We start from the raw sequence: 15,383 nt of genomic DNA, 5'->3' as shown, positions 1-15,383 counted from the left end.
GTCAACCTACCAGAGTGAAGGGGAAGCGGAGGAGCAGCAAAATTTCTCCCACCTCTTGGTAGAATATTATGTGTGACTAACTTAGCAAGTGGTTAGAAGTACAATCCAGTATGTTGCCTCCAGAAGCAGCCCTAAACATTTGGGTGTCTTGAGGCAACATCCATATTGGCATTCTATGATGCTAAATGTATCTTAATATCCAAAATAATCAGCATTTTGTTGCCCTTTAATGGTATTGCATGGACACGGGTGGCGCTGTGGGTTAAACCACAGAGCCTAGGCCTTGCTGATCAGAAGGTCGGCGGTTCGAATCCCCACGACGGGGTGAGCTCCCGTTGCTCGGTCCCTGCTCCTGCCAACCTAGCAGTTCAAAAGCACCTCAAAGTGCAAGTAGATAAATAGGTACCGCTCCAGTGGGAAGGTAAACGGCGTTTCTGTGCGCTGCTCTGCTTCGCCAGAAGTGGCTTAGTCATGCTGGCCACATGATCCGGAAGCTGTACGCTGACTCCCTCGGCCAATAAAGTGAGATGAGCGCCGCAACCCCAGAGTCGATCACGACTGGACCTAATGGTCAGGGGTCCCTTTACCTAATGGTATCCCAAAATCTGCTGCATGGGGTAGTCTGTTTTATCCTGCTGAACAGTTACCACTGTGGTGGGTGGTCATCTGTAATCACCTCACATTCCATGTCACAACATGGTTCTGGTGTCATTATTGCTAGGACCACATTTTCCCCCTTTTATTGCCACAGTGTAATAAACACTAGGATTGTACCATTAAGACAGCAAAGCTATTACCCATCCTGGCTGCTACTGTGGTCTAGTAGAATCCAGAGGCGATGGTGAGAGACAGACATACAGATTTCCCTATCCCAGAATAACAAAAGCAGAATAATGTAGCATTTGTGTCAAGGAAACGACAGGTTGGGTAAATTTAGTAGGAAAAAATATTTGGCCGGACGGACAGACATGCTTTTAGCAAAACTTTTATTTACTTCAGTGTGTTTTCAATGTTGCTCCTAGCAACTGGAAAGATACTAAAAGCTTTCTTCATTGACATGAAGGCAGCAATCCTATGCTTCTGTGTCAAGGAGCGAGTCCCGCTGAACACAGTGAGGCTTACTTCAAAATAAACACACAGAGAGTCAAACTACCTAGGAGAGAAGTGATCTGCTTCCAGCTAAATCTGGCTTGCTCATTTGGTGAAGGAAAAGTTTCTTTGAAAATGTGTTACTAAATAAAAATCTTGGATGGAGTACGTTTAATGATTAAAAAAAAAAAAGACCCAACTAGGGTAACAATAAACACAGGAAATATACATGAATAAAGTGTTCTGAAAAGTCAAGCCACAAGTCCTTAACGACTATAAATACCACCTAAGCTGGGTCACTATTATTAGCAAAGGTTGAACAAAAGAAGAGGTCCAGAAATAGATACGGTGGCCTGAGTAAGGGATGGTATGAAATGTCTTGTTTAACCTTACGCAGATATTGTTGCCATAGCATAGGAAATGGTTTTTGCTGGCTCATGTATTCTATGGGAATGAAGGATGTTTCCATGTTGTCTGTTTGCCAAGGAAATTCCTTAACAGGCCTGTTTGCTAAATAGAGGAAATATCAGCCTACTGGGGTGTCGCTGGACGCGATGGGAACATCTATCTTCATTCTGTTGCTGGCTGTGATCAGTTTGGGCTGCAGGCTTGTCCAGGCGACTCTATATTTATAGTGACAGTGAGCATTTATGTTGCACATCTGAGTGTTCAAAGTCCGTGGTGTAAAATAGAGAAAAATCTCCGCCAAGTATTGTCGCTTTTGGTCCTGTGCGCCTCGTCGTCGTCCCATTCAGCACCATTTGCTGTCATCCTTCTTCTGTAAAGAAACAGATGTGATGTAAACATCCCCTCTATTTCTGATGTCCAGGCTGTGAGTGCCATAGAATCACAGAACCACAGAGTTGAAAGGGACCACAAGGGTCATTTAGTCCAGCCACCTGCAAGTAGTTTATATAGCCAAAAAGACTATATAAACTACACTCAAGAGGAAGGTTTTGGTGGCCAAAGGGGTCTCCCTCCTGCAAGGTATGCGGAAGTACAAATGATCTGGGGTGGGGCAGGGTGGGGCAGCGAGCCTAAGGGAGGAAGCATTCCTAAAAACAGCTCAGTGAGATTTTAGCATGCTCATTGCTAGGGAATGCTGATTGACTGTTGGCGCAAAAGAAGGAAAACTGTGGAGGAGGGATGGAATGGAGATGCTACAATCATGAACAGCAGGATTCCACACCTAATCATTTAGTTGCAGGCCCCACTTGTAATATGGCGCTGTGGGTTAAACCACAGAGCCTAGGACTTGCCAATCAGAAGGTCGGCGGTTCGAATCCCCGCGACGGGGTGAGCTTCCGTTGCTTGGTCACAGCTCCTGCCAACCTAGCAATTCGAAAGCACATCAAAGTGCAAGTAGATAAATAGGTACCGTTCCGGCGGGAAGATAAACAGTGTTTCCGTGCACTGCTCTGGTTTGCCAGAAGCGGTTTAGTCATGCTGGCCACATGACCAGCTCCCTTGGCCAATAAAGCGAGATGAGCGCCGCAACCCCAGAGTCGGTCACGACTGGACTTAATGGTCAGGAGTCCCTTTACCTTTACCTTTATATATATTCCAAATTCCTTTCCCTCCTTCCTGACCAGTTGAAGCCCCCCCTCCCCACACACTTAGAAGGAATAGATTTTCTAACAGTGTTTGTCACTGACAGCCTAATACAAAATGATGTTTATGCTGCATAAGTTTGTATCCAAGCTAGTTTTGTATTTGAAGGACATGTTGGAGAAGGATGTGTGTTTTTCTCTCTTCTATTAGCACACATTCACCCATTGGAATATTGTTTCAAACATAAACCTAGCTTCCAATCTATTAAAAAAAAAGAAGATACGGACCATCCCAGCAGGGTGATAAAGTCTTCCTGTGTTCCAATAATAAAGCCTGTCCATTCCGTACCAGCAGTTTCCAGTTCCTTTGTGGCTGGACAGCTTGGGAAGACGAACTCACTCCTAAGTAGCCAACCTGCAGTATCAGTGAGGGAGTCGGAAACAGATGTTCACCAGGCTATACAATTTGTTGTCACTGTCAATATTACGTGGCACTTTTCCCAACGGAAATTGTTTGTGGATGGAAAAGAATGCAATGGTGGGGGCACGAGGGGGGATCATGTCAAAAAAGGGCTGGTATTTCTTCTGCTAGGTGTAAAGCTCTTTTTAAGGGAAAATGATTACATGGGAGCAGAACTTAATATGCTGTGCACAGGTAGCTTAGATTTCATTAAAATTTAGCATCTGTTTTGCCAAATTCACCAATATGTTTGCAAATGACTTTCTCTGTTCTCAGAAGTATTGTGAAATATCAGAATATAGCCAGAGTTAAATGTGTTCAATCCGAATTATTCCTGTTGAAGAGATTTTGAGCATGAGGATAAATCAACTGGATTTTTTTAAAAAAATGATTTAACTGTGGCAACGTCATGTCCAGTATTTTCATAACATAAAGTCTGTGTTGTTTTTTTAAAACAAATTCCATTAAAATGTTTGGCCAGAACAAAATAGCCAATCTTATTCCAGGTACAGTATCATGAGCGGTATTAAAGATATGCATACACTTTGCTAAAATGCTTTTAGAGGTTTTTTAAAAAAATCTTTTCCCAGAAACTCCCAAATATATTTAGCGATGGAACATGTGCAGAAAACCACCTAGAAAGCTGACTATACCATTTTAATATTCATAAGTATTATTAAAAAGATTCATAAAATGATCCATGATAAAAGTTCTAGATATAATTCTCATGCAATCATATAATTCTTCTGTAATTTCCCATTATCAAATCATTATGCTTATACATAAGTTAGTTCAACAAAAGTGTTTGGGCATTAAGCATTGTGTTTAATTTGACTTAAATTCAGTTGCCAATCAGATTTTAAAACAAGGTTGTATGTAGCTGACTTTGTTTGTTCCCATGAATATAATATCTGTTTGGCTCTTCAACATAATTATGTCTCAGAAATAAACATGAAGCTTAAAGAAGATTTAGGGATAATTACAAAGTTGTAGTCCGAGTAAAATCATTGTTAAGCCACAAAACCAATAGTTGGATCTATTTATTTTTTTAAAAAAGGCATTTGTATTTCAGTAATATTTATTTTATGGTTTTAAGGTATCATCAGCCACATAATTAACATTACTTTTTAGAAATGTTTAGTATAGGATGCTTGAAATGCTTTTGTCAAAACACAGAAGAAATTGATCTTCAATATATAAGATTTTTTTTAACTGCCACATCATTCCTTTTCAAGGGTTCATTGGGTTTCCAGAAACCTTTATAACATTAGACATCATCTCAAGGCATATTGTTAACAGTAAACGGTAGTTTCATTAAACGATTTCCTTTAGACAGCCAGTTTCCCCGCTTCACTTTGTTTTCATTTGTGGTAAGAACAGAATAAATAAATGCAGTACCTAGACATTGGTAAAATAACTCTGAAAGAGCATGTGAATGTAATCTGGTAAAGATACAACGCCGGCTTCCCTCAAACCACCATTTGCAAATCAGGTTCCAGCTTTGGGAAATGAATACAATCTCCTCCTCCTTTCTCCACAGCAAATTTCTGCATTAACCAGTATGCAGTTGTACATAGTTAAAGCTAACAAAGTTTTCTCATGACTATAGTCGTGAGAATATAGTCTGACTATATTCAGACTATATAGAATATAGACTATATTTCAGACTATAGTCTGAAAATGTACTTCAAACCATAGCTTCAAATTCTGGTTTACAAATGAACCATGGTTAATGTTGATGTGCAAGTAACTCTAAACCTTGGTTACTGTTGACAAGGAAATAATTTTATTTAGGGATGGCAGAGATAGAAGAATTCATCTCTAAGGCTGACTCCTGATTTGCAAACCACGGGGAGCTGATGTTACATCTGTACCAAATCTCAGTTACTGACAGTTTTTTCAAACGATGGATGTAATCCAGTGAGACTTAATTTGGTTTGAACTGTCTTGCAACCTGTTCCTAAATATCTGTTGTTGAGTATCTGCCAGAGACACTCATGTAATATTAATACTGTACAACATTGGTGTATTAATGTCACAATTCCAGAGTCAGCACTGAGTGGCTCAGTATGATTGTTGTCACACTCAGAACTGCTCTGGGGCAACATTAAGCACTATAGAATGGGCTGATCAAATTTCAAATTGCAACCAAACTCAGGTTAGCTGTCACAACTTTTTATACATTTCATTGTGGGCAAGAATTTATTGGACCAGCCAAATAGACAGGAGGAAAACCTCACCTCCCGTCTCACTTCCTGGTTCTTACCTGCCTACGGGTTGGTGGGGGTAGGGAGCAAATCTCTTGCTTTGCTCTGATTTTACAATGCTATTTTCACAGCAGTGAAATTGCAGTGTGATTCCAATCATGTCTGCTCAGGATTAAGTCCCAGTGACTTCAGTAGGACTTGCTTTCAGTGGAAAGGGCAACCACTTTCCACACACGCGTATTTCACTCCAAAGAATCATAGAATGGTAGAGTTGGAAGGGACCATGAGAGTCATCTAGTCCAGCTCACTACAATGCAGGGATCATTTGCCTAATGTGGGGCTCAAGACCTCAATCCTGAGATTAAGAGTCTCATACTCTACTAGTTTGAGCTATCCTGAGTTCAGAGAAGGGGAGATGATTACCGTATTTTTCGCTCTAGACCACAAGACGTACCTAGTTTTTGGAGGAGGAAAACAAGAAAAAAAATACTCTGAATCTCAGAAGCCAGAACAGCAAGAGGGATCGCTGCGCAGTGAAAGCAGCAATCCCTCTTGCTGTTCTGGCTTCTGGGATAGCTGCACAGCCTGCATTCGCTCCATAAGACGCACAAACATTTCCCCTTACTTTTTAGGAGGGAAAAAGTGAGTCTTATAGAGCAAAAAATACGGTACTTCACCGCCAATCAGAGTGGGAGGAGCCCTGCAGACTTTTGGAACAGCTCTGCAAAGGCAGCAACTCACACATTTTGATTTGTAACTCGGTTTCTGGAAGGGTGACTTGCATTCATTCATTCATTCATTAAAAAAAGCAAGCTCAGACTCTGCAGTCACATCTTTCTCTCATTCATTCATTTAAAAGAAGCTGGGGGAGGAGTGTTACTGTTTTCCCAATGATATTTTCCTGATGTAAATATTCCCCTTCTCCATCTCACCCCACCCCAGATGAGGGGCAGCCATACCTTTATGCTGAATGAAGCAGTTGCTTCAGGGGGGCAATTTGGGTGTTATGTAGAGTGCAGCAAATTGTTAGTTATTTAATTTATTGCGTCTGGATTTTTTTGTCAGGAAGGGGAAGAAGCATTTGTGGGATTAGGTGCCAAAATAACTTTGCATGCCTTGGATATTATGCACCTTAGTGGGAGAGGGGTACCCTTTGTTGCACTGCCTCAGGTGGAACAATGTCTTGGACTTGGCCCTGCCTGGAAGCTGCTATTTGCAGTATTCAGGAAAATGTATGGGTATACATACAGCTTCCCTAGCAGAGATAATTTACTCCGAAATAACAACACAGAAAGAAAGAGTCAAATTCTGTTCCCAATGCTATGGTTCTAAGGGAATCGGGGGGGGGGGTCTATTGTTGGGGGGCAAGAATATGAGATCTAATCATGGATGTCCAACATCTCATCTAGTTTGACCCTCACTGTAATGTTCACAGGTGTCTCAGAATAAAGTTGAACAGTTACATTCAGGAATTGTGCTTCATCATCATTCACTGGATTGTAAAGGCAGATAATAATTTATGGAAAGGGGGAAAATTAAATATCCATACCAGACAAGCCATTAAGTCACTGCAGGAGTGAGGGTGGATTGTAATAGGCCTTGTTCTTTCATCTGCACCCAGCAGAGAAATCCTGAATGCACAAAACAGCTGGGACATGTCATGTGTACAACTTGAGCTGATGAATTGAAATAATAAATTCATTCTAATTAAGGTTTGGTTCTTTCCAATTGACTATTTCCTGTAGTTGAAAGCCACAGCTTTTCAAACCAGGATTGTAGTGTATATTACATTTTTTTATTGTACAAATATATTTGTCAGCAAATTTGTTTCTCAATGTCTACTGCCCTGTGATCTTTGGGGAAATGATAGCTTTAAATTATTGTAAATTAGAGTTTCTTCCTATCCATTGCAGTTATTTTCTGTTTTCAGAGTGGGGATGACACAACAAAATAACATTCTGAATTGCATTTCTACACCAATTTACTCTTTATTATATTAGTTCTCCATATGAAAGCAGTTTTTGAAAAAAATTCTGCCCTACTCTGCAAACATGTAGTTTTGAAATGGAAGGTAGAAGCAAACAAAGTTTGTTTAGGCAAACATTTTATATTTTCTTAAAAATAGGGTATGGGCAAACTCTGTCCATCATAAGTGTTTTAATTATTTAGGATGAGTGCCTGAAAAATGAACAGTCCATGAAAATTATGAATATAACACTGAACACAGTTCTAGTTCACAGCTTATTTGCTTAAATACCGTATTTTTCCATCTATAAGACAACCCCTATTTTGGGGGACTCGGATTTAAGAAAATGGGGGGAGATATATCTGTGTATAAGATTGCCCCCCCCCCAATTTTTGACATTATTTTTTAGGGGAAAAACCTAGTCTTATACATGGAAAAATACGGTAGTCTTTTTTAAACACACACAAACATGCATCAAAATTTGCCCACTGCTGATCTTTGAGATTTCATGCAATCCAACCCTACTTATTTACCAGGGACGTTCCTTGTTCTTTTGATACCTAACTGGAAAATCACTCTTCCAGTTTGGTTGGCATTCTCCTTTTGGGGCAGATGTTAGTCAAGCAGCTTATTTTTTGCTCTATAAGACGCACCAGACCACAAGACACACCTAGTTTTTGGAGGAGGAAAACAAGAAAAAAAATATTCTGAATCTCAGAAGCCAAAACAGCAAGAGGGATCGCTGCGCAGTGAAAGCAGCAATCCCTCTTGCTGTTCTGGCTTCTGGGATAGCTGCGCAGCCTGCATTCGCTCCATAAGATGCACACACATTTCCCCTTACTTTTTAGGAGGGAAAAAGTGAGTCCTATAGAGCAAAAAATACGGTATTTCCAAAATGTTGCTAGTGTCCACTGAAATGCTGTAGAATACTTTGTCATATTTCAGCCCCTCCTCCGGGGACCCAGAAGTAAAATTTCTAAATGATGGGAACAGGTACATTTTGACACGTTGACTCTAGTGTGCATTCATGGAATCAGTGATGAGAAGCTCATGCTCCTCCAGATGTCGCACTCGTTCCTATCAGCCCCAGGTAGCACAGCCAATGCTCTGGTATTATGGGAGCTGTATTCCAACAACATCTGGAGGACCACATGTTCCCCACCCCTGATGTAAATGCATGCCCACAACGCCCTAAGGTCCCATCCCCATATATTAAATGTTGCTGTTGGTGGTGATGAACTATTGCCCTTATTAGTTGCTTTTAACAAGAAGTAACCCAAAGTGACTTATGAAAAATAGGACATATATTAAAACCAGCGTAAAAGCTAAAAACACACTTGTATTTATATAAAAGCAGGACTAACACTTCCCACTCACCAAAGGAGGCCACAGATAATTTAAGGCCCCAAGGCTGGGTGGAAAAGAAACATTTCTGCCTTGCCTTGACAGTGAAGTGGGGAGCCACTACTGAGAAGGCCCATTCTCACGTTGCTGAACTTGCATGAGTTGCAGCTGTTATTATACAAAGGCAATGTACAACAGATGAATAAGAGCCAGTGTCTAACACAGTTGCATGTAGTGGGTGCCTCAGGCCAGTGTCGCGTAGTGGGTAAGAGCGGTGGACTCGTAATCTGGTGAACCAAGTTTGCTTCCCTGCTCCTCCACATGCAGCTGCTGGGAGACCTTGGGCCAGTCACACTACTCTGAAGTCTCTCAGCCTCACTCACCTCACAGAGTGTTTGTTGTGGGGGCGGAAGGGAAAGGAGATGGTTAGCCGCTTTGAGACTCCTTCAGGGGAGTGAAAGGCGAGATATCAAGTCCAAACTCTTCTTGGTGAGGCTCGGTGTAAGAATAGGAGTGTGTTACCAAAGTGGACAAGATTTTCACCCGTGAGATGTTTCTAGATAAAAGATTGCAATGGGAGTGGGGGGAGTTTAAAACTATTTGTACTATTGTTCTTCTTTGTACATAAGATAAAAAAAGGTTACAACGAAGTTGCCCCCTCCCCGTTTAAGTGTAAAATATTATATGTTGAGAAACAAGACTTCCTAGCTGTATTGATTGAGCGGGTGGGAGGCTTTAGAAAAGGGGAAATTTTCAGTTCTTCTCTAATATCGCTTTGTAACCCCTCAAGTTAGCCACAGAGCCCTGAGTCTCCTCTTTTGATCTCTGGCGATATTTTTCTCTGTTATGTCATAGAGGTCACCTGGCTCATGTGTGACAAACTGCCTGCATAAGTCACAGTGCCAGTGGCAGAGATTTGTAACCATGTCCCTGGTCCATTGCCTTTGAATTATTTCGCAGGCCCTCTGCTTTACATTTGCACTCTGTCGGAAGATGAACAAGGGAAGGGAGTAAAATCAAGGGCAGGGTCTCATCCTGAAGGACAAGGGGAAACAGGTGGAAGGTTAATGGCCCTGGAGCGTATCCACAAGCCTCTCAGGCTTGATATATGGGCCTCGGGCCTAAAACAGGCATTGGCTTTCAAAGATATATTATTTCATTTGAGGAGAGACATTCTGGAGATCCTGCATTTGTCTGCTGATAGATGATCCTCTGTCCACAATTGGTTATGGCGTGTGAGTTTTCCTTGGGCCTGCTCCCGTACATAAAATTTTTGCTGAGCTCTCCAACCTTTCACATGCCTTTAAGAATGGGACGCGTGCGGGTCTTCTGGCAGGCTGCAGGCTGGATTTTTGCTGCTGCTATTTTAGTCATTTCTTTTGAACCGCTAAGGCAAGTTTGGGAGGAGGGAGAGAGGGATGAAAGGCACTTCTGTTCATTCATACATAACTTGATAAGGGGCGGCCTTGCAAAAGGAAAACAGAAACAATGTTAGGAATCAATTGTGTGTGTGTGTGTGTGCGCGCGCGCGCAAGGGGGGGAAGGAATCTTAATAAAAGGCTTTATAGTGACCATAGCCAACATAACGATGCACATAGCAAAGTAACATTTTGGAGTTGTTAAGAACAAGAGAACCTCCTACAGATTTGACAAATACTATCACTGTTGTATGGGATTTTATTGTTACTCTTACTTTGATATGTGGCTGTTCAGAACAGAATAAAAAGAATCCTGATGCACAAACTGGTTAACAGAAAATGCCTCCCCCCCCCTTTTTTTTTGAGCCCACGGAAACTTAAATCCTGTATGTGTACATTTGAAAATAAATCTCACTGGTTTCAGTGGAACTCAGTTCTTTGTTTTTATCTGTGCTTTATCTGATGCAAACCCACAGTAATTTTATTTGCCACTGTGGCAGCATTTAAATATGCCTCCCTGCAACGCCCTCTTTCATTCCCCCCCCTTCTAATTCTACTCCCCAATGGACAGATATTTAATATTTATACATTTTTGTTGGTCTAAATAAGTAAATAATAGTACGCAGTACCAGCACCTTTTTTTCCCTAGAATAAAAGCTCTAGTTAGCACCATTGAGAGGAGTGGGGATCACTTAACAAGGAACTGTGATTCAAGCGCTCATGCCTGAACACAATTGAGAATACAATTGCATGTCATTTGCACCTTGTTTTATCCATTTCTATCATCCCCTGAACAGGATTTTCCCAGGGCTACTTTTGAGACTGGGATGTAAAATGAAGCACAGACATTTGCACAGCCTCCAGGCACTGAACACACATAGAATCATAGAATCATAGAGTTGGAAGAGACCACAAGGGCCATCGAGTCCAACCCCCTTTCAATAATTCTTACAGTAACCTCTCTTAGGTGGGAAGAGGGCATATAGCTCAGTGGCAGAGCTCATGCTTCACATGCAGAAAGACCCAGGTTCAACTTTAACACATGCAGTTCAAGAGATCTTAAGTCGGTAGCCCAGGAAAGACCCCTCTCTGAAACCCTCATGGCCAATATTTAATAATATTTGGCTGGATGGACCCAATGGTGTGGTTGTATGTTTCTTGGCAATGCATTCATTTCTGAGCTGGGCCAGAAGCAGGAGCTTCCACTCATAAGTTACTACAGAACTATTTTTACAGGCTAGCTGGATTGCCTCATCTTCATAAGACGCTCCTTTATCACACAGTGTCCTCCTTTCCTGGGCCAGTATTCCATCTGCAGGAATAAAAAACTACAAGAATAGATTGGATTCAGCACTAGAGGAAATGTGCATATCAGAGGAATTCCACAATAAAATGCAGTACCAAGGCTAATTGAGGGGTCTCCTATGGTTTTCAAGAGGTGGTTGGGGGTGTTTTCAGCCTATGCAGAGTGGTGGTGCATTAGATGATCTGCTACTCTCCTTCCAACAGCATAGCCAATGTAGGCCCATTAATCCAAGTGTGATGAACAGGCCAGTTAAGTTCCTCATGTGGTAGACACTTAGCAGAAGAGTATACTCTCCTGCCCTTTCCAGTACACTCCATGTAGACACCAAGTCACATATACATGATTTGCCCTCCTTTTTCGAGATTAAAGAATCCCCTGTATCTGATATTTGCACCTTGCATGTTGAGTGTTTGCCTCATATTTATGTACATGGTTGAAGGGACAGAGGGCAGTTTGCTTTGCTTATCTACTATTCAGAGAAGAGCACTGGTACTTTTATCTGGGTTACGTTGTGCCTTTTCCTTTTGAACTTGCCATTTAAGCCATATTAGAAGTGGCAATAGTTTGTGCAGATACATCCTGTAGGTCTGTGACACGCTTACACTCATCTTTTGTGTGTGTGAATCTACAGGCCAGTGCAGAATCGTTGCATTGCCCATACAACGCCATATTTCACAGCTTTGTGCTAGTCCAGCAAACTGTATGTCCAGCTAATGTGCTCCTTTGCTGGGATTGAGCTGTAAATGAGCATGCTTATATCACTCCTGTGCACAGATAGGGAATCTGTGATAAAAAGGTCCCACCAAAACCCCAAATATACACATAGAAGACCATGTGAGCCTAGGAATCCCAGCCACTTTTACCTTAACTGTATCTCCCTCTCTCTATCATTTCCCTGCTTTTCTGTTTTTGTCAGTCATTCTCAATTTCTGCCCACATAGCTGTGCACATATTATAAATCTGTGTACACTGAGCATGTGTTGAGGAGGGAGAAGGATTATGCACTCTTTGTGCACATCCTCAGCATAACATCTGCAAAAAGCTACACGTAAACAGAGATTACATGGTTGTTTCTCTTCTGCCCCCCCCCACGCCAAAGGTTATAGTGCCCCCGGTGCCACTCGCCTAAAGGTCATCATGACCCAGTTGTAGGCCACAGATCCCCATGTGCAGATCAGCTTTATCTAGTGCCAGATCTACTGCCAGATCATGACTATTCTGCTTACTACTTTCAGGAACAAGCTGTGAACAGAGTATGTTTACTGATAAGTCTTTCAGCTGCTGAGACCTACTCCTGCTTCCCTTACTGACAGGAAACGTGTTTTGAGTGCAAAGGCCGTGGAGTGGAGTGGGTTATATAAGAACTTATTTGACTTACTTGCAGCACATGGCTGTTGACTGTCTGCGACAAATAAGACCTTTCAACATTTTAAAAGCCCAAACAGGCAAATTTTGATTCTTAATAGAGTACTCTGACTGAAATAAAACTAATTCATCCTGGTCACATATTTAACAGGTCTCTGTAGGTGTCATTACTTTGTGCAGTAAGGACTCCAACACCAAGGAAGTCCCAGTTTTAGTCTAATATATAGATCAAAATGTTGGTGTTGCTTCTGGTCTGCTGTTTGTAGGTTCCTGTAGATAGCAAAGTTGATCCATCTGTTAGTTATGTACATTGACTTGCAGAGAACTTGAGTTAACCAGTCAGCTGAGCTCTTGCAAAGCTTCTACTGTATTTCTTACCTTGCCAATGATATGTGGAATGTGTGTAGGAAATGTCAGGGAACACTTAGTATTTTTGATAAATGATCAGAGCAGGAGAAAACTACAAACTAGTAGATGAGATCCAGATGTCATAAGGAAGCAGATGAGCCCTTATGGTGGGAGTCTAGCACAGTGAGTTCACTGCACATACAGAGATGAATGTTAGCATGAATTGTTGGAGAATCACGATATTAGTTCGGAGGTAATTTAGCTAAAATATGTGAATTTTTGTAATCCTGAAGGCATGAACGAGGAGAGCATCTCACAGACAGCACTTCTGTGGCCCAATTTGTAAACATAATCTTCCCTCACTGTCTTTGGCAAATCCTTTTGCATCCCCTTCTCATGTTTTTGGCCTTTTGATCTTCCTTCCTTTCCCCCCTGCCTTTGCACAACTTCCTCCACTGCTGAATCTTAAAATTGTAAGCTCCTTAAGGACAGTGGCCTCTATCTTTTGGCTTATGGTACTCTGTACAGGACTTGAATGGATATAAAGGGCATGAATGGATGCTGTGGTGGAGCATCTATAGTTTCAGATCTCTGAATGATCAGGAGGACTTTCCAGAGGAGGCAGTTGGTTCAGATGCATATTTTTGGGGTGGACCTTTGGAGGAAGAGATACATGATGAGATAAATGGATTAGTTGACGCTGGTGACATTAATAAATAATTATTTAGTGTTAATTGTTGTACTGCATATTTTGATATTTTGATGTATTCTTTACATCTTACTTGTCTTTGCTGTAAATCCCCCTGTGACTTTTGCATAGGCGGCATATAAATTATCAAAATAAGGAAAGAATCTTGCTCCTTCCCCTCCTACAAACACCTCGCCTAGGCTGAGTTTTGCATTCTCTGCCAACCTAACACACAATATCCACCCAGTCTTACTGGTTTTCCAGTACTGCGTAAGCACCTTTCACACAAACGTAGCAACTGGGCTGATTCCAGGTAATCCAAACAGCATATTAACAGGGGCAGTGACAAAACAAGCCATCTGTTACCTACAGGTTATGAAGGTGGCTTGCTTAAACTAACCACAGTTAGGGTAAAGAAAAGGTGGCTAATCTGCCCATGAGATGCTCTTAGCATACAAATCCCAGCTGGGGCTGGTGGGAGCTGGATTCACATCCAAACTGAGTTTGGACACAATGGCAGATCAAGTTTAAGTAAACTGTGCAGCCAGGAGGGAAAGGGACTAAACACCAGGAAGAACTTTCTGACAGTAAGAGCTGTTTGACAGTGAAACAGACTCCTGCGAGAGGTGGTGGACTCTGTTTCTTCAGAGGTTTTTAAACAGAGGCTGGATGACAATGACCTAGTTGAGACTCCTGCACTGCAAGGGGATGGACTAAATGATCGTCAGGCCCCCTTCCAATTCCACAATGCCACAATTCTGTGATTCTATGACTCACTTGGGCTCATTTCAAGTCATATGTCACCATGGTTTAATACAGATGTGGGGAGCTGCTTGCTGGGGCTGATAGTAACTGTAGCTGAGCAACATCTGGAGGGCCAAAGGTTCCGCACCCATAGCTTAGCATGATATGTGAACTTGGCCTAGAAAATCTGAATGGGAAATAGATGCCTCTTGACTCCATTGCATACACATGCCAAGGCATGAGTATGAATGGAAGATTCCAATGCCTAGCTTACACTTCATTCTTCCCATAACATCTTGTCCAGCTAGCAAATGTTGCTGAGAACAGTTGCAGCTCTTCTATAATAAATACAATCAAATCCCCTGCAAGGAAAGCTATCTGATACTCTTTATTATTTTTAAAACAAATAAACCAAAATGGTCAGTTGATTGACACACATCACTTCCAAAGCCAAACATGTCCCCGTGTTCCACCATCAAACACTGGATTGTATGCAGCTTTGCCAGTTCAGCGCTGTAGCACCTAACCAGCAACACAGCAGTCTCCAGTGTGGGGAGGTGCCCTTTGTATTCCCCGGACGTATTTGTGTTTGTTTTGTTCTACACTGGTTGTTAAGAGATACTAAAGCTTGAGATAAGTTGAGGCCGAAGCTGCAATAAACTTCAAAGAGATATATTGCCACATACAATTTTACGTATCTTTTTTAGGGTCCACTCCTCTTTCTGCTACAGTCATTGGGAAAGCACTCTTGGTCTGCTTGGTAGGAGCAGAGTGCTGCTATCATGCCTTTCCCTCTGCCTCTCCGTAGCTAATATACAGTTGTAAAAACAAACGAGTCTCCATTCCTGTGGAATTCTGCTGAGTTTAGGTTAGACAAGCAGGCTAAAGACTTGAGAGA

The 15,383-nt window shown here is 41.8% G+C and overlaps 1 protein-coding gene and 1 long non-coding RNA gene across 12 annotated transcripts in view; one reads left to right on the top strand and one right to left on the bottom strand.

Annotated features, from left to right (window-relative positions):
* NR5A2 (nuclear receptor subfamily 5 group A member 2) overlaps positions 1-15,383 on the top strand; it is a 114,133-nt gene that overhangs the window by 36,816 nt on the left and 61,934 nt on the right. The window lies entirely within an intron of this gene.
* LOC307218911 overlaps positions 985-15,383 on the bottom strand; it is a 133,190-nt gene continuing 118,791 nt past the window's right edge. For all 8 annotated transcript variants that reach the window (XR_013840117.1, XR_013840118.1, XR_013840119.1 and 5 more), the window contains 2 exons: positions 2,924-3,054; positions 985-1,864 (listed from right to left, as the gene is read on the bottom strand). This is a non-coding gene — a long non-coding RNA (uncharacterized lncRNA). The remainder of the gene's footprint in view (positions 1,865-2,923; positions 3,055-15,383) is intronic.

This window comes from Podarcis cretensis (genome assembly GCF_951804945.1).
Source record: "Podarcis cretensis genome assembly, chromosome: 6".
Classification (NCBI taxonomy): Eukaryota; Metazoa; Chordata; class Lepidosauria; order Squamata; family Lacertidae; genus Podarcis; species Podarcis cretensis.
The sequence above is the reverse complement of the archived record's forward strand: the minus strand, read 5'-3'. Positions and strand labels throughout refer to the sequence as shown.